At 52.0% G+C, this 22,106-nt stretch overlaps 1 pseudogene; it reads right to left on the bottom strand.

Moving 5' to 3' along the window:
- Positions 1-14,405: 14,405 nt before the first annotated feature.
- LOC132528718 (EEF1A lysine methyltransferase 2-like) lies at positions 14,406-21,362 on the bottom strand (annotated as a pseudogene).
- Positions 21,363-22,106: the final 744 nt, after the last annotated feature.

Here is a 22,106-nt window from a genome sequence, read left to right as displayed (position 1 = left end):
CTTTTCCCCACTGGTTGGTGATGCCTCCCCGTCATATAGCAAGTTCTCGTTTATGCACAGTTCCACCCCTGGGCCCTTCTTCTATTTTTCTGTTCATTTTATCTCTTTATAGCCTGATGCTGAAGGTGGTCTGCTTAATTTCCTTAAAAGTTTTTTTTTTAAATAAATTTATTTATTTATTTTTGGCTGCGTTGGGTCTTCACTGCTGCGCACAGGCCTTCTCTAATTGCAGCGAGCAGGGGCTACTCTTCTTTGTGGTGCGCGGGCTTCTCACTGCAGTGGCTTCTCTTGCTGCGGAACACGGGCTCTAGGCACGCAGGCTTCAGTAGTTGTGGCTCACGGGCTCTAGAGCGCAGGCTCAGTAGTTGTGGTGCAGGGGCTTAGTTGCTCTGCCACATGTGGGATCTTCCCGGGCCAGGGCTCGAACCCGTGTCCCCTGCATTGGCAGGTGGATTCTTAACCACTGCGCCACCAGGGAAGTCCCAAAAGTTTTAATATTTAGTAGGACACAGTGGAGGACTTGAAGACAGGAAATGGTGGAGTCAGAATGACGCTGTGTCGAGGTCACTTTGATGATTGAAGAAATGGATTTTAGAGGCCAAGGCAAAGGGTCAAGAGTCCAGCTGGTGGCTGCTGCAGTATCCAAGCCAGAGGGGAGCAGCATGGCCGAGGCGTAGGCTGATGTTGGATGTGTAATGGATGTAAAGCAGACAGGATTTGCTGATGGATCAGAAAAACTGGGGATCAAAGATGACTCCTTTTTTTTTTGGCCAAAGTAGCTGGTGGTGCCATTTGCTGAGATGGGAAGGCCTGGGGTGAAGCTGACAGGTGGGCCCTTAGAAAGTGCCTGACGAATGAATGAATGAATGAAGAGTGGGGGTTGGTGGGGGGAGTGAGCCGGCAGGGCCGCCCCACCTCCTGCAGCCCTTCCATCTGATGCCGTAGGGAGGATTAAGCACCATCCTCCTAGTTTAACACCATTAGTTGTTTCAGCACATGTGTGTCATTTCTCCCAATCACTGTCATCGCTGGTGGGGAGGAACATCTTCCCTGTCCGTGCGATGGCACCTCCCCACCCCCGCCCTGGCTCAGAGCAGGGCCCCCAGATTCACGGTCCCAGGACACTGGCCTCCAGACTCACAGGAGGTGCGAGGCACCTGGGGAGGACTGAGCAGGCCGCTGAGGCTGCAGGACCAGCTTTGTTACTCAACTCCCTCCTCAGTAAAGGAAGTGGCCTGGGTGAGTCTCCAGTCATTTGAGGGTGGGGGGTGGGCGGGGCCTGTGCAATCAGCCAGGGTGAAGGAAGGAGCCCCTGGCACGTGGGCATGAAGGAGGCCCTGCCACCACTGTGGAGAAGCTTATAGCCTCAGAGGCCCTGCCTGTGTGTGGGGCCTCTGACCAGGGCGGGTTTTTTTGCTCTGTTTACAGCCTGCTTCTGGCTCATCATCCCGGCTATTATGAAAACACCTTTAGTGCATAAAATGTGGAAAATTGCGTCTGAGCACTCAAGCTGAGTCATTTTTCTGAGCAAGCCTTCAGTCGGGGCAGTGTTTTGGGTGGGGTGGGGCTCTGTGTAGGTCTGCGTTTAGCCTGTGGGCAGCCCCAGGTGGCCTGGCCAGTCGGCCAGCTCGAGGCCCAGGGTGCAGGCTTCGTTCTTAAAATCAAGAACGATTTTAAGCCTCTTGTGTGTGTTGAGAGTGAAGCCCTGTCACCAGGATGGCTGAAGAGCAGGGAGGGACCCCTGGGTTCTCAAGTCGCCAGATAAAAATGGGGGCGTGTTGGGCCGGGGTGGGGGGAAAGATGAGGAAGAGAAAGGGCAGGGAGCGTCTCAGCTGGGGGTGGGGAGGAAGGCCAGGCTCAGCCTGTGTCCTTCGCTGCCCGTGCACCCGGGAGCCCTTGGCTTGAGCACTGTCCATCCCACCACAACCCTGGCCAGGGGTGACCTTCACACTGGGGCCCGGCATGACTCTTGGCTGTAAGGGAAGGAGGGACGAGGGTGGGAGAGGAGAAACCAGTCTTTCTTAAGCAACTACTTCACGCCAAGCCCTTGGCTAAGCTTGTTCTTAGGGCCTCGCGCCTGGTCCAAGAATGCTGGATGCTTGCCGGCTGCAAGGCCTTGGGCCAGTGACTTCACCTCCTAAGTGCTCTGTCCTCATCTGCCTCATCTTCCTCATCTGGCCTCAGGCTTGTGAGGATCAAGTGAGATGATGCAAAGGCACAGTCAATAAATGGCCCTTTATGTTTTTATAAACAGTAATGATATGGTTCACATTTATTGAGTACACCCTGTACCAGGCTCTATGCTAAGTGTTTTCCTCACAGTAACTGACTTGATCCCCCCCAGCAACTCTGAAGTACGTTTAGTCCCATTTTATAGCTGAAAACACTGAGGTGCAGAGACATTAACTTGTCCAAGGCCACAGGAACACTAACGCTGGAGCCAGAATTCTGACCCAGGGGATAATAATTTATGTATTATTAAATACATCAAGTCAGTTGGATTAAATTGGTGTTTCTCAATGTGAATTCTCCAGAACCTTTGCCTTTGCTCCATTTAAAAACGTTGCTTCACCATCCGATAAGCATGTACAATGCTGGAACATTGCATTCTCCTTCTGAGAGATTCATAGGTCATTCTGATATATCAAAGGCTCTCAGATGTGCTGTGATGAAAAGGGAAAAAGCAAAGAAGCTGTTTATGTTTAACCCAGCATTTCCAAGCTTGTCTGCTCTCAGAGCCTTATTTCTGAGATGCCCTTAATAAGATGAAGAAGCTGGAGACGTACACATTTTCACGAGGCACTGCTGACCTTCAACTGCTGCATCACAGGTCTTTTACTGTCTTATGGGGGCACCCCGTGGACCACCCTGGTTTAAGGACCCTGTATTGTTCCTTTGTTCTCTCATTCATTCATTCAACAAATGTCTCTTGAGTTCTCACAGGCACAATGACAGGTAGAGAAGATGCAACTTCTATTTATTTATTTTCGGCTGCACTGCAAGGCATGCAGGATCTCAGTTTCCCAACCAGGGACTGAACCCATGTCCCCTTCAGTGGAAGCACAGAGTCTTAACCACTGGACTGCCAGGGAAGTCCCAAGAAGATGCAACTTCTTTTTTAAGAATCTCATAGTCTGACGGAGGAGACAGTGTGATCAGAAGTTGCAGGGACTCCGGGGCTGAGTGGATGGCACCTACCCTGCCTGGAGCCAGGGAGGGCGTCCTTGAGGAGGCGTGGCCTCAAGCAGGTCAGGTGAAGGACGTTGGGTGGTCAAGGCTGAAGGTGAGTCTTTGTACAATCTGTGGAAAAGCTCTGCAGTATCTCAACTTGCAGGACATCCCTGGGATTATCGGACTCCAGTCTATGAAGGCTATTTTACAATTCTGCAAATTGCAGGTAACTGATAGTGATTCAAACTAATTCCTGTCTACACTGTAGATTCTGAACCGACCTGTAGAACAGACTGACTTCCCCTCCTCAGTATTGCCTCTGTGTCCACATTCATTTCAATAGTCCTGATCAATAAATGTGTCTGTTCTTCACATTCTCTTTTGAACTGATTATAATACCTCTCTTATTGATTTAGGAGTATAATACACTCTTTTTTTTTTTGTGGTACGTGGGCCTCTCACTGTTGTGGCCTCTCCCGTTGCGGAGCACAGGCTCCGGACGCGCAGGCTCAGCGGCCATGGCTCACGGGCCTAGCCGCTCTGCGGCATGTGGGATCTTCCCAGACCGGGGCACAAACCCATGTCCCCTGCCTCGGCAGGCGGACTCTCAACCACTGCGCCATCAGCAAAGCCCATAATACACTCTTTAACACCTGTTCATTTTTATATATGTGTGACAGTCACGATTCTACCTCTTTCTAAAAGGATAGTAGCAGGAGGCTCCCCAGGCAGAGGGACACACAAGCAAAGGCCTGGAGGCTTGCCCTCAGCACCTGGCAGTGAGCAGCGGGTGGGATGACCCAGATTCTCACCGGAGCAGACAGTCAGGAGTTGCCGAAATGGGCTGGTTTTTCAGCCTCCACTTACGAAGGGTGGAGGCAGCTGGAGTAAAACGAAAACATGCTAGTTGCCAGGCATCGATGTGTATGGAAACTGGGGATTGCGCGGCTCTGTGTCACCTCCTGATTAGTGTGTCTGCAGGGGAGTTGAACGCACTTCTGCAGTGGGATCCATTGCCTCTTCTGACACCGCCATTGAAGCAGTCTTTCCTCACCGGCGGTCAGGGAGCAGACAATCGGCATGGCCACTTTGTTTAATGAGCTCGCCCTGGCGCACAGACGCAGGGAAAACTTACTAAGAACAGAAGTGAGCAGGGACACCTGAAGCCTTGTGTCTGAAACCAGGCTTGTTAGAATCCCCAATCCTAGGCACCAGAGCACTTAAGTTAATTAGCTAAAAAAATTCCTGAAATGCACAAAAGAAGGTGAAAGAAACTGGACTCTCTATCTAGGGATGTCATATAATATATGTACCATTTGAAGGAAGCTGGCTTGGGCTCCTCCAGCCTTGCCCCAAGTGACCTCAGGCTCTGGGGGAAGGATTTCTTCATTTTTCTTTCTCCTCTCTTGTTAATTTGTTGCTGGTAGCTCTGGCTGAAGTGCTGATGGAACCCCCCTTTCCTGTCCTCCCCAGGGTGGGTCCTGTTTGGGGGCCCTCGGCCAGGCACGGCTTTGTCCCCATTCCCTGCCGGTGTGCCGCTGTCAGGGTGTTCAGTGGGGCACAGCACTGGGCATCTGTGATGTGCCAGGCTCTGTGCTGGGTACCCATGACCCAGACCCACTCTGCTGTCACAGAGCTCACTACCATGCTGAAGGGTCAGGGCTGTGGGCACAGGGGAGGCCCCATTGGATGTTCCTGCATCAGTGGGGGACCCCGTGTAGGCAGCTGAGGGGCCAGAGCTGGCAAAGGGGAAGGAAATGGCCATCCAGTCTCAGTACCTGCCCAGACTGGCTTCTGAGCTCATGTAGACACTCTGGACAGACTCCCAGGAATGCAGGGAATGGGGCTGAGGGACTGGGGCGATGGCTGGACCCATTTCCCTGGGACTGGGTGGTCACTGCGCCTTCCCTGAACCCCTCAGGCCTTCTGCATGGGTGGGGCCCCTACATCCCCTTCTTCCCTGGCAGGCAGCCCAGCAGGAACCTCTCTGCTCCCCAAGCTCTGCTTTCTTGTCTGAGTTGCATAACAATCTGCCCAGACCAGCTCTGTACCTTGTGCACCCAAGACTGTAGCCCAGCACTGACCTTTGGCTAAAAAAACCCAACTAGTCAACCAAACAGAGCTCTGGCATAGGGAAAGGCTATTGGTGGTTCTGGGCAGTCTTTCTGGGCAACTGGCTCTTGGGGACTGGCTGGGCCTGGAGTGAGCTTGGGTGAGTCCCAGTGAGGGGTCCTCCTGGAAACTGTGTCCTCCTGGCGAGAGGCCCAGCATCCCATCTGTGGGGCCTGCCTGGAGAATTTATCCTACACACACACACACACACACACACACACACACACACACACACACACACTCATGCAAAGGGATGTCATCACAAGGGTAGTCATCACAGCACTGTTGTCTTAGCAAGACTAGAAATAACCTACGTATCCAACAATGGGGGAGGGGGATGAGGGATTCCGGGCGTCCCCTCAGTGGAGTGCTGCAAGCCCGGAAAAAGAACGAGAGTCCCTGGAGTGTGCTCACAGGGGAGGGGGCAGCTCCTCTGTGCCCATCCCTCAGAGGCTGCCGTAAACCCTGCAGCCGGGGCTCCCATGTCCCTTAGAGGCCCCCTCCCCATGCAGCCTCACTCAGCGCCCTCTGCATCACACTGCTCTGTCCCTGCTGGGTACTGGGGCTGGGGCAGAAAGGTGAGCTGGAAGACCTCAGAGCCAGGTGGGCTGCCAATCCCAGCTGTGTGGCCTACAGCAACCCATCGCTGCTTTTCTGCCACAGTCTCCCCATCTGTAAAATGGGGACAATTTACCTACCTCGCAGGTGAGGTGAGCACCTGGTACACAGAGTAGGTGTCCGACAGAGGTGAATGTGACTTTCAAGTTCTGCCCAGTGGGAACTGTGGGCGTGCAGATCAGAGGCCGGGTGGGTTCAGGAAGGTGGGGGAGCCGTGGGCAGGGAGGAGCAGGGGCTCAGGCTGCGGCCTTGCCTGTCACACACTCTGTGTGCGCCCACGGCAGACGAAGGGAAGAGTTCACGCCGCTGTTTCCTGAGGGAGGAGGAGGCACATCAGGCGACACAGGGTGACAGCCCCAGCCCTCACCCCGCCCCCCCCAGCCCCCGCCTGTATGGAGATTCACCTGGCACTGCTGGGGTGGTCGTGACCTCAATTCACCCATGGGTGCTGGGGGCTTGGCCCAGAGCTGCGTTTGCTCAGCTAGCTTGCTACGTGAATAGAGAAAACGATTCAAGGGAACTTCTGGGGGAGCTGGTGGATACTGTGTGGGGTGATGCTTCCCAGGGTTCTAAGGGGCACAGGGTATGCTGAGCTGGAAGGCACGGGGGTCTGAGAAGGAAGTTCCCACTGGGCCTGGAGGCCGGGGACCCAGCCCTGCCCGGGGTCCTCCATGGTGTCTGATGGTGTCCGACCCCCTGGACCCACAGACCCTCAGTGGGCTCTGTAGGGAATCTCTTTCCCCTCAGGAAAGTTGGACTTTTTTTCTCAATTAAACTCTTCATCACTTTTCTTTTGTTACTGACTTGATGATTTCCTCCTTTCACTTCCCCTCCTCCTTTAAGCTTATATCTCATTGTTATTCTTTTAATAAACTTTAAAATAAGAAATACATGTTATCTTTTTTATATCTTTCAAGGACCCCATGAAGAAGATTTACAATGTCCTTATTAAAAAAAAACAAACAGGGCTTCCCTGGTGGCCCAGTGGATAAGAATCTGCCTGCCAACGCAGGGGACATAGATTCAATCCCTGGCCGGGGAAGATCCCACATGCCGCAGAGCAACTAAGCCCGTGCACCACAAGTACTGAGTCTGTGCTCTAGAGCCCGTGAGCCACAACTACTGAGCCCGCGTGCCTAGAGCGCGTGCTCTGCAACAAGAGAAGCCACTGCAATGAGAAGCCCACGCACCGCAACAGAGAGTAGCCCCTGCTCGCTGCAACTAGAGAAAGCCTGCGCGCAGCAACAAAGACCCAATGCAGCCAAAAATAAAACAAACAAATAAATAAATAAATTTATAAAACAAACAAACAAAAAGGGACTTCCCTTGCGGTCCAGTGGTTAAGACCTTGCACTTCAATTGCAGGTGGTGCAGGTTCTATCCCTGGTTGGGGAACTAAGATCCCACATGCCTCCACACAGAGCGGCTAAAAAAAAACCAACCAAAAAAACAAACATACAATGTCCTTATTTTTCAGATGAGGAAATAGTCAGCGAGGACAAGGGACCTGGCTGAGGTCACCCTACTGGTAAGAGGCCAAGGCCCAGTCTCACTCACATGCCTTCCTGGCTCCCCAACACCAGGCCCCGGCTGGCACTGGGCCATAGGGCTGAGCAGAGCAGGCTGGCCCACGGGGGCCGGGGCAGTTCACAGCCCACAGAAGCGGGCAGGGGCCTGACCTGTGGGTTTGGGAGGTATGTCAGGGAGGCCTCCAGAGGAGGGGGTCTTGGGATCTAGGGGTGAGGGAAGGAGGGTAGGAAGGGGATTCTGGTGGAGGAAAAAGCACGTGCAAAGGCCAGGTGGTGTGGGGAAGGCAAACTTAGGCAGGGTGGCTAGAGTGAGGGTGCAAATGGAGAAGGATGGGGTCAGGGCTGCACTCAAGAGGTGGGAGTGGGAGGTGAGGGTAGTGGAGTCAGATGGGGCTCGGTGCCCCCAAGGCTACAGGGAGGAGAACCCTGGCCGGGCACGTCCCAGACACTTACCAAGGCTGGGCCGGGCCCTCAGCTGCCTGGGTCCAGGGCCAGCTAGAATGGACATCTTGTCTCACAGGCTTAGGATCCCAGGACAGGAACAGGAAACTCTGGCCGAGGAGCCAGGAGACAAGCTCAATGGTTCTTCCAGCCGAGAGGGGCTGAAGATCCTGGAAACCAACTCCCCTCTTCAGCTCTTCCCAGGACTTAGGTGCCCAGGTCGGGATCTGCAGAGACTCTGGGTCCTCATGCTGCCTTCCTAAAAACCTTATTTACATTAAAGTGTTAATGTCTCATACAGCTTACAATGTAGTGGTTTCTCCACTCCGGCTATTCAGAAGAATCATCTGAGGTGTGTGTGAAGGTAATGACCATTGTTTATATAAAAATGACACATGCTCGTTCTCAGACAAAACAAAACAAGCAATCTAGAAAAGTACAAAGAAGGAAGCCATAAATCCCTCCATTAGAATGCCAACTTCCTGAGCACGGGATTTTTATCTCTTCTGTTCTCTGCTGTATTCTCAGCTCCTAGAGCTTTCTGGCACAGAGTAGATGCTTAATACAGCCCATCATTTACTGTTAACATTTGGTGAACGTCATCTGTACACAGAGAACTTTGGAGAGACAACAAGGTACAGGTAGAGAGAAAGGTAAATAGGTGGAAATAATTTTTAAAAATGGGATTGTACCACACGTGCTATATTTTAAACTACTTAATTTTAATTGAGTTTAACAGAAAGAAAATGAAAAAGTTGCTGAATCTTAAATAAATTTTTACTTTCCACAGAGATATTAGTTCATAATGAATGTCTCTAACAGTAAGAAAAAAATTATGAAACTCATTAAGAGATTGGAGTCTTGGGGAAAAAGAATAAACCCTTCACTTTTGGCAGGCTCAGTATTTCTTGGGATGAAAAAGATGATCACTTCCTGTATACATCCTCCCTCCTCACACGCTACAGTTCCTGATTTTGATGCTAATATTTTCACTTTGTCAAGGTTTATAACACATATTCTGTTCTGCAACTATAATTCTCCTAGTATTTCGTCTTAGTCCTGTACTTAAATAGACTCCATTCCATTTTTTAAGCTCACTGTGCCCCTGAGTTTTGCACTCGGAGTCATTTCTTGGCTGAATCAGGAAAATCTGTGAAGGACTTTGAATGAGACCAACAACAAAAAAGACTGGTGGGTGTCCTGAATGTAGGGACTCATGCCATTCATTGTCTTTGAGCAAATCTAAGTTGTAGAAAACCTAGAGTAGGGCTTGTCTATCAGAAATGCAAATGGATTTTGTCCAGTGGAGTACAACTGACTGCTGTCTGTGGCCATTCATCAGTTTTACACGTATATGTAAATTCATTTCAGTATTTCTTATCTGCCTATATATGTGTGTGTTGTTCCAATTTTCCTTTGAATCAATTGGAAAATATTACTTGTTCCCTAATTACTTAATGAGTTTAATAAAAATTTTGACATGTGTTCATTTTATATTGTCTGAGAGTCATGATTTTACCTTTGAAAAATGGACACTTTTTTTTTGGCTGTGCTGTGTGGCTTGCGGGATTTTAGTTCCCCAACCAGGGACTGAACCTGGGGCCACGGCAGTGAAAGTGCCGAATCCTAGCCACTGGACCGCCAGGGAACTCCCCAAAACGAACATTTTTAATGGTTAGCTAGATTTCATGGCTGAGTATGGTTTTTTTTTTTTTTTCTTCAAAAAAAGGCTCAAGGGTGCTATTTTCCTTGACCCTTTCCATGTTGTCTACGAATCCAAACAACCTTACTGGGTGTCAAATTCTTGGTTTCCCCCTTTCCATACCACTTCGAACACTCAGCTCCCTTGTCTTCTGGTCCTGAATGTTGCTGTGGAAAAATCTGAGGCTGTCAACCAAAAAAAAAAACCAAAATCAACAAAAAAAACAACCCTCACAAGGCTACAAATAAGGAAAGAGTTTATTTGGGGTCTTAAGGATTTTAAGTCAGGAGACACAGACTTGGGTAAAACCAAAAAAGTGTTCCAGGGGAGAGGAAGAGTCAGGGGCTTGTAAAGGCAAAAGCCACGAGGCTGTGCTGACGCAAGAAAGGAAATATTTGTCCTTAAGGGATTGGCTGTCATGAATTATTTGAGGGTAAGGGTCCAATATGTATCTGGAGTTTCTGGGACATTGGACAGATGTTCTGGATGCCTGTGTTAAGACGAGAAGATTCCATCTGGGCTGAGGCATGCTTAAGTCACACTCCCTCAGTGGCCTCCGGCTCCATTTTAGAGAGCTCCCTTAGCAATACTGACTCCACTTTTATTTTCTTTTCATGAGGCCAGACTGATTTTTCTCTCCCCTCATTGTTGACTTGGTTTTTCCTCATGGGTGCCTGAAGGGTTGTTTTCTTTATCCTTAAAGTCCAGCAACTCCACCGGATTCAGTGTGCTCCCGGTGTTGATCAGTCTGAATCCCTCTTGTACCCTTTCAATCAACACAGTGGGTTCTCCCTTTGGTTCAGGGAGAGTTTCTCTAAACATTCTTTTGCTTTAGCTGTTGGATAATCTACTTCAGGGACTCCAAGCCCTCTGAGGTGGGAAGGTCTGTGTCCCATAATGATCATCTTCTCTTTAGTTGTTTGAATTTATGTGTCCTCTTTCTCTGAATTCACTGTGACTAGTTCAAGTTTCTCTCTGTGCCATGAATTTGCTTTTCAGACCTGGGCCCTGTGTTGTAACTCCGTTTTTAGATGTGCAGTGGTCCTGCTTGGGTCCTTAGTGTGTGTCCTTTCCTCTTCAAGCTCTCTTTGCATCTCCTGATGCTATATATATATATTTTAAATTAATTCATTTATTTTTGGCTGCGTTGGGTCTTGGTTGCTGCGCGCGGGCTTTCTCTAGTTGCAGCGAGCGGGGGTTGCTCTTTGATGCAGTGCGCAAGCTTCTCATTGGGGTGGCTTCTCTTGTTGTGGAGCATGGGCTCTAGGCACACAGGCTTCAGTAGCTGTGGCTCGCGGGCGCTAGAGTGCAGGCTCAGTAGTTGTGGCGCAAGGGCTTATCTGCTCCACGGCATGTGGGATCTTCCCGGACCAGGGCTCGAACCCGTGTCCCCTGCATTGGCAGGTGGATTCTTAACCATTACGTCACCAGGGAAGCCCCTGATGCTATTTTTTAATCGTCTCTCCTCTGTGCTCTTTTTATATCCGACTCATCTTCTCATTAACTTTTCTCTCTCCTGAAGCTATTAGTTTCAGGGAAGCTGCCTTTGATCCTCAGCCCCATCCCCTCCCAGCCGTGCCCTCATAAGATTTTCTTCCCCTTCCTGGCAGTTGGCAGGGTGGCCTTGCGAGTTCTTTTCATCTTGCTCAGTTAATTTAGCAACTCCACCACTTCTCACATGGGAACCAGGCTGCCTTCCCCCAGAAGGAGGGTTTCGAGAGCTGTGTTGTTTTTAGTCTGCTTTTTGGGAGCCCAAATGTGCAGGGGTTGGGGAGACTCCCCCCACCGAGGCCACCCTTGCTGGGGGCACAGGTCTTCTGTTTCCTGCCATCCCTCACATACCCTGCACCCCAGACCCCCTCTGCCCAGCCAGTCAGGCCTGTGTCCTACTCCCATGTCCCAGGCAGCCCAGGATTCGTGAGGACGGAGGGCCCTAGAGGCCACTGCTCTGGAGATTGTCGGCTCATTCTCTTCATAATTTGTCGTTGTTGCTCACTTTGTCAGGTACTGGGGTAGGGAGAGTCTGTGTTCTCCCCTCACTCTGCCTTCTAAAGTCTGAAATCCTCTCCTAGGCAGCCTCTTAACAAATGCAAATCTCCAGGTCCTGCCCACCCAGAGGCCTAGAGGCCCAGAGACTCGGATGCTGTGGGTCTGGGTGGGACCTCTCCCTTCCCATCCCAAGTGATGTGGGCGTACAGGTCAGGGTTGAGGACTGCTGAGTCATTTACCAGGGCCATTTACATTTTTCTCAGATCAAAGGAATGTGTCTCATTATGTAAAATCACATGGCTATGAACATTTCATAGTTTTGGAATGTCCTAGTGGGTGGGCATATTGGATCACTCATTCTATTGGTGAGGATTCTGAGGCCCAGAGAGGGAAGTGACTTGCCCAAGGTCACGTAGCAAGTCAGCAACAGGTTTGAAGAACTGAACAGACAGGTTTGAAGAACTGGAAATTCCAACCCCAGATATGGGGCCTCGGGATCAGGGTAGCCGACTTCAGAGGGCAGGAAGGTCTCTGCCTGTGGCATGAGCAGCTCACTTCCCATCTTGGGGCCTTGAAGAGAATATGTGGTTGTGGCCCTTCCCCTGGGGAAATTCGGTCCGGAGCGTCACTGGGGACGGGGGCCAGGCCAGGAGGCACACCACCAATCCAAGCCCTCCCAGGAGGAGTGACCCCACTTCCCCTCATGCCTGCCTCACCCCATTCACCCACTGCCCCATAGCCACGCTCTCATCACCAGCCCAGGACCTGGTCAGGACCTTGGGCCAGGTGGCAGGTTGAGTTGTCCTGGTGAGGAAGCAGCATCAGAATAGATGGGGAATCTGGGATCAAGGCTAAAAAAGGGTCGGTCAGGCCTTTCTGGGAGGGTCCCGCACCTGCCCAGGGAAGGGGCTGCAGGAGCAGTATGGGCCATGACAGGGCAGTGCAGCTTGACCCTCCATCAAGAGGATGGGCCAGGGACTTCCCTGGAGGTCCAGTGGTTAAGACTCTGCGCTTCCACTGCAGGGGTGTGGGTTCAATCCCTGTCAGGGAAGATCCCGCATGCCGTGGGACTTGGTCAAAAAAAAAAAGGATGGGCCAGGAGCCTCTGGGCAGCTAGGTCGAGCTCTCAGCGTGTCCTGGGTGTTGTCAGCCCCCGGCCTGTTCTCGTCCTGCCCCACCAGCCTGGTGACATCAGGCAGCCTGAGGAGAATCCCGGGCCCAACACCTGCCTGGTTTCAGGGCTCAGCTGCCTCAGGGACTAGCAGGACCCTCTCACAGGTTGCGGTAAGGGTGGATTCCTGTAAAGGCATGGGAAGCGCAGGCTTCCTGTAATGGAGCTGCTGAGCTTGGAATAGATCCATTCCACAGGGAAACAAGAAATACTTGATTGGAGTATTTTTGTGAGGAGATGGGGAAAAGGAATCTCATCCTTCCCCATAATAAAGCTGCAACTGCTTTTCTCTCTGGGCCATTTCTGCTCTTTCCTTGCTAAATGCCCCCTCCTCCTCCTCTCCCACCCCCACCTGGATTCCTCTCTGTTGTTCAATCCCAGCCCTCTGTTTGCACTGCTCTTACCAAAACAGGGGGGGCTGACAGTAGCCCCCGAGGGTGTCCCGCTGAGCGTGTGAATGAGGGCGGTGGCCACGGCTTGCCCAGCGCTTGCCATGCTCTGGGAAGTCCAGGAAGCGAGCCTTGTGGCAGGACCGCCCTGACCCCATTAGACACAGGAGCGCCCAGGGAGAAAGTGCCAACTTGGGATTCAGACTCAGGCCACCCAGGCCCCAGCTGCTGCTGCAGCCGACCTTGAACCCATCACAACATGCACGGGCTTCTTGGCTCTACAACAAGCCCAGGAGGAGACAGGCTAGGTATCTACCACCATCCCACCAAATCCCATTTTTCAGATGAGAAAGCGAGGCTAAGGGAAGCTAAGGGCTCACGTGGCTGATATGCCCCAGAGCCTGCACTCACCCTGTTCTGCAGCTCTTTCGACTGTTTTAGTCTGAGCTGCACCATGGACTCTGTACATCTCTCCATGCCTGATCCTCCGGCTGTCCCGGCCACCCTGCCGAGCACACCATCTGCTTGGTCTGTGATGGGGCAGCTCCCTTCCTCTTCCCCAAGGCTTGTCTCCCCCACCAGATTGCAGGCAGCTGGTCATTATGGCAAACTGTCATCAGGCTTTTTTGCCTGGTGTTTACAATTCCTAATTTGTTCTCCCCATTTTGTAGTGTTGAGTCCTCTCCTCACTTTGGAGAAGGCTTGGCTCTCAGGTAAGGACGTGCAGAGCTAGCTCAGTCCTGGGTCTTGGTTTCAGGGAGCCCCTGTGTGCTCCTGGGAGGAGCTGTACTGTCCAGGGAGCCTGCTGAGGCCTTCTTCAGTCTCTCTGAGGCAGGGTCTCTTAACTTTTTAGGGGTGCTGGCCTCTTTGACCATCTGAAGAAAGTCGTGGCCCTTCTCCCAGAAATCTGCACAGACACAAAAAGAGTACATACAATTTAGAGGTTTATACACCCTCTGACATCCATCCCTGGGTCTTCCAGGGGTTCCTAGAGTCTGTATTGAGACCTCCTATGTTAGGAGGTGCTGTCTGCCAATTTCCAAAACCCAGAATCTGGTTGCTTATGGTGATTAGATAGCTGGATGTGTCCATGCCTGAAGGAGGCTTTTTTTTTTGCTTTCTGTAGATTCATTTACTGCTTTAAAGTTTTTAACTGTTCGGCAGTTACAGGAATTTTTTTTTAATCAGAAAGAAAAATATTTACATCTCAAATACAAAAGAAAATTTGAAATTATTCTTGGTTGATCTCTAAAACCCAACCACTTACATGCTCATGATTTTTTTTTTACCAACCCACTTTATCTATTCAACATGTGCATCCTGTGTACTTACTAAACATTTACTTGCACTTGTATTTTCTGTGTCAGGTTTATTCTCTCACCCTGGAGAGAGATTTCACATGTTGCTTCCTCTTCTCAATTGCATTGTCAGGATTAAGGCTTATGGCATCAAAAGTTCCTTTGTCAATACAAATATGAAATCCAGACAGCTTTGTGGAAGGATTCAAAAAGTCATCTTCTTTTTTTTATAACTTAAAAAAAAAATTAATTAATTAATTTTTGGTTGCATTGGGTCTTCATTGCTGCACGTGGGCTTTTCTCTAGTTGCGGCGAGCAGGGGCTACTCTTCACTGTGGTGTGCAGGCTTCTCATTGCAGTGGCTTCTCTTGTTGTGGAGCATGGGCTCTAGGTGCACGGGCTTCAGTAGTTCTGGCACGCGGGTTCAGCAGTTGTGGCTCTCGGGCTCTAGAGCACAGGCTCAGTAGTTGTGGCACACGGGCTTAGTTGCTCAGCAGCATGTGGGATCTTCCTGGACCAGGGCTCGAACCCGTGTCTCCTGCATTGGCAGGTAGATTCTGAACCACTGACCCACCAGGGAAGCCCCCAAAAGTCTTCTACGTTCAACATAATGTTAGATAAACCTTCTTTCTCTATAATACTTCCAGAAAGCTGTATTGCAGAAGGAGAGTAATCCATTTCAGAAATATTAGAGAAACCAAATTTTGCCTCCTATTCTTTTAGTGATCTCAAGCCATATTCTTCAAGATCTTCATTTTCTCCCAGTTTCCCTCATTTCCTTCTCTATCAGACCAACAAGGTTAGCCAGTAAAACGCCATTCCCGTTCCAGTATCAAGCACTGATGCATCCAATGGAATCTTGTGTTTCTGCCTCCACCTTATTAGTCAAGCCATAACCAGATTTCTCCTGTATCCCCATACTCTTGGAAAGTTTGCAGCTCTCTCTCATAGACAGCACCCCAATGCTCTCAGGTGCCCAGTGCAGACGGGGTGAGTCATCCTCTCCAGGACTGCCCTCTTGGGTGGTGGCTTCTTTTTTTGAGAGAGCAATTTCAAAAAAAGGATCAAGTTGAGAATGGCTGAGCTGAGTGAGGACTACATCCAGTTTATTCGCCAGTCAATTTCTGCACAGATATATGCAACAGACAACACATGGGGGGGTCTATGCTACAATAACAAAAGTTCATGTTCAGTGAGTGCCAGGCAGTGTGCTACCTGCTGATCACGCATTATCTCATTAAACCCTCATAACAATCAATCCCATAGGGTTATGCTATTATGATCACTCTCAGGCACAGAGAAGTTAAGTAACTTACTTAAGGTCACACAATAAATGGATTCAGTTGGCCTTTGACCTCAAGCACTCTGACTCCAGAGCCATTTGATAGTCTTCCTTGCTATGAACTGGTGAAACACAGCCCACGGGGTGACTGGCCCCATCCTGTTCTGAGGTTTGGCTTTGGATGTTGTAGGGTCAAGGCAAAGGGACCAGGCTCTAAGTGGATGCTGAAATGACGGTTTTCTGGAAAGCCTCTGTAGCACACTGGTGCCCCAAGCCCCCTATCTCAAATCCCCAGTGGACTGTATCATGAAGTGGCATTTGCCTGGCTTGGCAGGGAGACAGAACTCCGCTCTCCAGCAAATTTGGGAGGTCATGTGACCCCATTTGACTCCACAGGCTGGCAAGGACTGGGAAATCTCAACTTACACTCTTTCCACCGCTTTTAAGGTTTCCTTTACCTCCAGTGCTCTCTGCAAAGCGCCTGTGGGAAACAGCGTTCCTGCTTCTGCTTCCCTGTTGCCGAGTCTGTTGAAGACGTACTTGGATGCTGGAGGAGCTTTTCTGTGACAACAGACCCCTTCCTGCAAATAGCTCTCACCAAGCAAGGCTGTTCCACCTGCACATTCCTAAACACCCTCTGGAGGCTTACGGCCCACCCAAAAGGCTCAGCTGACATTGCAGGAAACCAAGGATGAAAGAGGTTGCCTTGCCCAAGGCCCAAATTTAAGTTCCCAGCAGCTAAGGTTTGTAATCACCCTGAGAGCTGACCCCTGGTGCCCTTTCCTCTGCCCTAGGCAGGTCTCAAAATGTGGGCCCGGGGACTTCCCTGGTGGCGCATTGGTTAAGAATCGGCCTGCCAATGCAGGGAACACGGGTTCGATCCCTGGTCCGGGAAAATCCCACATGCCGAGGAGCAACTAAGCCCGTGTGCCACAACTACTGAGCCTGCGCTCTAGAGCCCTCGAGCCACAACTACTGAGCCCACGCGCCACAACTACTGAAGCCCACGTGCTTAGAGCCCGTGCTCCGCAACAAGAGAAGCCACTGCAATGAGAAGCCCGCACATGGCAAGAAGAAGAGCCCCCGCTCGCTGCAACTAGCAAAAGCCCACGCATAGCAACGAAGACCCAAAGCAGTCAAAAAGAAGAAAAAAAAGTGTGCCCGGGGTGGCTGGTGGCCTCAGCATCACCAGGGAGCATGTTAGAAATGCAGACCCTTAGGCCCCAGCCCAGGTCTTCTGATCCAGAAGCTGTTTCACCCAGCCCTCCAGAGATGCTGAACCTTTGAGAACCACTGACCTAGGCTTCTGCCTTCTCAGCTGGGATGAAGCTCTGCACAGGTAGCGATTATTAGTTTGAATTCCAAGTCTTCCATGCATTCTGGTCTTCCCCACACGTGAGTGGACTTCAGAAAATCAGTAAATGGGGAAATCGGCCAGCTTTCTGAGAATGAGTAAGACACTAATAATCAAAAGCATCAATGCACACATACAAAAGGAAATCTAAGTGAATACTAAGGCCAACTGGAAGGCAACTTTCACTTGTCTTGGTGAAGCCAACAGAAGCAGTAAGGGGGGAGCCTCCCCACAGGCCTGGCAGTACCAAGTGGGCAGCGGGATTTTAAGATCCAGTGGGCCCCAGGCCTCCGTCCCCATCCTCCTATCTCATCCTCTCATGGGGAGGGCCGTCTAGGCAGGTGCCTTCATAGCGGCCCCTTCACCCACGCATCCAACACATGTTATTAGGCACCTGCTGTGTGCTAGGTCCTTCCAGCCAGAACCCCGGTCTGGGGCAAAGTGCAGACCTCAGCTAAGGACTGTGGAGGGAGTGGCAGGACTTGTAGGGTGGGGGTCCTTGCAGGCCACCTGGGGCCCCCTTCTCCTTTCTCCCATGCAGCACTCTCTCCTTGAGCTGGAGCTCCTGCTGTGCTCCCCATTGGCACCTAGGCAGGTGACCCAGCACAGGGCACTCGTCCCCTGGAAGTGAGAAGGGTGGCCAGGTGGGGAAGTGTTGCCTTCTGCTCAGGAATGGGCAGGGTGGCTCCAGTGGCGATGGCCAGACCCTGGGGTCCCCAGCCTAGAGGCCACAGGGCCACTCCAGCCTCAGCACCCTGTGCAAGTTCAACTCCACTGACGCCTGCTGGCCTCGCTTGGTCCTGGCCCTGGGAGGGGGTGCTTGCTCCAGGTCCACAGCCTATTCCTAGTCCACTGGGGGCTCTGACCCCACAGCCCTTCTGGAGCAAAGCTAAACCCCAAAGTGGCCGAGTGGCTCTCCCTTGCTTTATTCTGATTATAAAAATGATAAGAGTTTTTTTGTAAAAAGTCAAGCAATTCAGAAAAGTAAAAATCATCTCAATTCCACTACTGTTAATATTTTGGTGAACAACCCTCTCTATCTAAACACACACACACACACACACACACACACACACACACACACAGGTAAAGTGACAAAATCTTTACTAGCCATGTTGTTCTGTAGCCTTTTTAAAAAAATGAGCTGAGCTGTCATTTAAGAGACATACAATGCCGAGTGCTGTGCCTTATGGCATGGCCCTTCCTGCAGCCCACGAGGGACCTGGGGTCCCAGGCTGGGCAGCAGGGTGGCATGGATTTACAGCAAAGGAGTAGGACTCTGTTCGGCTTCTCAAAAACATGCTGTGGATGACTTTCTAGGTCAATAAGCAGAGCATTCATCACATGCTCTTAAATATAAAAAATAAATTAGCACAGAGTTGGCATTTTTTTGTGGGGTGTTGGTGTGGCCTTTGCGGATTTACTTGCCAAGCTCGGAGGAGGCAACATGGGCTGGACAGAACCCTCAGGCGCACACGCATGCATACCCCACACATCGCAGGAGATCCTGGGCCCCAGGGGGGCTGCACTGGGGCCTGGACCAGGGGCTCCCAAATTGACCCCTCCGGCAACAAAGCGTTCTCCTACCTGGAAAGGGCCAGGACTGTCGGTCTGCCTGATGTGGGATCGCTATCTCTCGGGGATGTCTTCAAAGCATGTCAACAGCCCCTGTCTCTGCCCCGTGTCCCCTCCTTGGCCAGTGGGATCTGTCGACTCCTGTCACCTTGCTACCCTGAGAGCTGCTACTTCTCTTGCTGGATGAGCAAGAGCCTCCTGCCTGTCTGCTGGCGTCCAGCCTCACCCACTCCAATCCTTTTCTGACCCTGGGGTCAGAGTAATTTTTCGAAAGCAAATTAGATCACGTCTCTCGGCTTCAGAGCCTTCCCAGGGGACAGGTCCCGCCCCTCAGCCAGGACCATCTGGGATGGCTTCTCCACCTCCCGCAGCCCGTCCTTAACCCTGGGGAGGCCCCCTCTCAGGCCAAGCTCCATCACACCTCCAGCCTTTACCCCTGCGGTTCCCTGGGGTGTCCTTCTCGTGTTCTGAATTCCTACTCATTCTCCAAGGCTCAAACTTCATTTCCTGTGCCCACTGGACTGGATTAGGTCTCCCCTGGGGGCTCCCGCAGCACCCCCACACCCCAATGCTGCTTCTCTCCTTCCCCCGGGGTGAGCGATCGCTGTTTCCCTCCCTGACTGTGACCTCCCCGAGTGCCAGGGCCATGCCTGGGTCTCTGTGTTTGGCCCAGCAAACATTTGTGGGACATCTGACCAGAGGTGCTGGCAACCAGCTCAGGCGGCAGGGCCAGCGGCTACGTTTACCGTGCAGATGAGAAGTTGAGGCTCAGAAAGGCCACAGAGCTTGCAAAGGTCACCCAGCGAGTGCGAAGGGAGCAGGACCGCTGGGCTGGGAGCCGGGACCAGGCGGTGACAAGTGGATGGCAGTCCCCTGTGGCGGGGCACGTGTGGCCTGCACATGGTAGGCTCGTGGGGCTGGCGTGGGAGGCCTGCTCTCGCAGTAACTGTCAAACCACGGCCACCGCAGAGGTTGATGCTTCTGTCTTGAGGTTAGCAGGGATCCCTACTCCCCAGGTCACGAGAAGCTTGGGGGCCCCTCGCTGGGGAGGAAGCTTCGGGATGCTAGCCGTGAGAGGGACTCCGGCCGCAGGTCTCGTTTCTCAAACATGCCTCCTTCCAGGCTGGGGTTTCAGACCTGTCTGGAGAGCAGTGAAGGTCACCGGGTCTGGATGTCCAGTCACCTGCCCTGCGGAGGGGGACGCAAGGACCTGTGTGCTCTGTTCCCACACAGAGCTGGGCAGGGGCCGAGGCCCGACCTCTGTGGGAGCTTAAGGCTCCTGGCAGAGGCTGAATACGTGGGACCAGGACAGGCCGTGTGTGTGGGACCCACAGGGACATACAGAGGCCCCCTGAGTAGGCGGAGGGGCCATCCAGGCTACTGATGCTCACCAAACTCTCTGTGGGATGCTGGAACCACGCAGTCGAGCTGTGATGACACCAAAACCCCATCCCCCACACCTGCAGGCAGTAGGGACACGGCCTCAGGCCCTCCTCCCTGGTTGGGAAATGCCTCCCTTCCTCAGAACCACTTGCTTGTGTGCGCTCAAGTTCAGGCTTCCGGCTAGCCTCTTATCCTGTGTTCTGTCCTCTGCCCCGCAACCAGAACAGGGGCCCAGCAGCCCACTCTAACCTCTATGGGATTCTGTTTCCTTCTTCCTTCTTCTCTTGCCAACATGGAACATGGGTCTGGCTGAGGAAAGCCGGTCTGGGGGTGGGGAGAACAGGAGAGTGAGTGTTTTTTAAAAGGCAGGAGCTTTCTAAAGGTCAAGGGGTCTTTGTCTTAGCAGCTCTGGTGGTGTCTGGCACAACTGTGGAAATTGAGCCCTTGACTCCTAGCAAACGGGGGCTGGGCCCATGGCCTGGAGCACCTAGCTGGGGCCTGTAGAGGCTTGGGTCCCCCGAGCACGTCCTACCAGCCTGCTTCTCCAAATCCTGTCTGTGATGCCACGTGGGGGACGTGATTTCTGCCTTGAGTCAGAAGTGACTGCTGGAGCCTCTGGGGACTCCACCCTGGCCTCCACTAAAGGCCTTAGGGGCCATTGTCCCTCTGCTCAGGGGCCTCTGTCAGGATGGGGGCACAGGCTTGGGTGAGATTCACCCCTGCCACCAACCCAGGCTGCTGCTCAGAGCAGGAGAGCCAGGGTGGGGACTCTGGGAGCCTCCCAAGCACAGGGTGGGCCTTAGGGGCTCAGAGCAGCTCCAAGCTGTAGGAGGAGCAGCAGTTTCTTAAGAAGAGCAAGAGGGCCTGGACCACAGCCTCCGCTTCCTCTTCTGGATAAAAAACCACAGCTTAGCTGTGCTGGCTAATAATTCTGCAGCTTCTGTCCCTGGGGCCTGCCCCAGGGGCCTGAAGTTTTGAGCAAGCAGCCCCTGGGGCTTTGGCTAGAAAAATGGGGTTGGGAGAGGAGGTTGGATTGTTCAGGGAAAGAGCATAGACCTGGATTCCTTATAATTTATCTTCTAAACTGGAGCACTTTCAAGAATGAAAGGGAGCTGTCTTAATTATTACACCTGGGCAGCAGATGCAAACTGAGATGTATGTTACCCTAATTACCACCATTTCCTAGCTGTGTGGATTTGGGCAATTACATAACCTTTCTGAACTCTAGTTTCTGCATAAAAAAAGACTGATATGTGCCTGTTTCCCAGGGCTGGTGGAAGGATTAAAGGAGTGACTTACTGTGTGTGAAAATGCCTGAACAGCCCTCAGCATAGACTGGGCTCTCCATGTTTGCTCTCTTCCAGTGAGATAGTGGGTTCCCTGTCCCTGGAGATAAGCAAGGACTTGTCAGCTCTCTGGAGCAAGTTCTCATGGTGGGAGAGGGGCTGGGGAAGGTATGTATATAGCTGGAGAGTCAGATTCTAATCCTTCCTGTGCCCTCCAGAGGGGTGACGGCGAGGGTGGGAGAGCCCGAGCCCCCACCCTCAGGCCTACCTGTACCTGGGGAGGGTGGGCCAGTGAAGGGTCCTAGGCTGGAGCTCCTTTGTGGATTTGTCCCCGCCCCTCCTCCCAGGTGGTGGTGATTTCAGCGCTCATGGAGGACCCCTACCAGCGCCCAGCCTGGATTGGCTTCGCTATCACCATCTCTGTCTTCAGCTGCCAGAGGTCCCAGTTTTGGTTCAGGGAAGGTCCGTGTGCTTCTGTCCTCCTAAGATGATGCTGTATGGATACGGTTGCATTCTCTGGGAGCTGGAAGCTGAACTGAAGGAGGCTGCTTGCATTTTCTGTGGCTGCTCCTGGGGACTGAGAAATTGAACAGACCCTGCTCCAACCCAACATTTTTTTAAAAATTAGTTTATTTTTGGCTGCACTGGGTCTTTGTTGCTGTGCGCGGGCTTTCTCTAGTTGCAGCGAGCGGGGGCTACTCTTTTGTTGCGGTGTGTGGGCTTCTCATTGCGGTAGCTTCTCTTGTTGCGGAGCACAAGGGCTCAGTAGCTGTGGCTCGCGGGCTCCAGAGCACAGGCTCAGTAGT

Source organism: Lagenorhynchus albirostris, chromosome 1, assembly GCF_949774975.1.
Source record: "Lagenorhynchus albirostris chromosome 1, mLagAlb1.1, whole genome shotgun sequence".
NCBI lineage: Eukaryota > Metazoa > Chordata > Mammalia > Artiodactyla > Delphinidae > Lagenorhynchus > Lagenorhynchus albirostris.
Note: the sequence above shows the minus strand (reverse complement) of the source record. Positions and strands in the feature narration are given on the sequence as shown.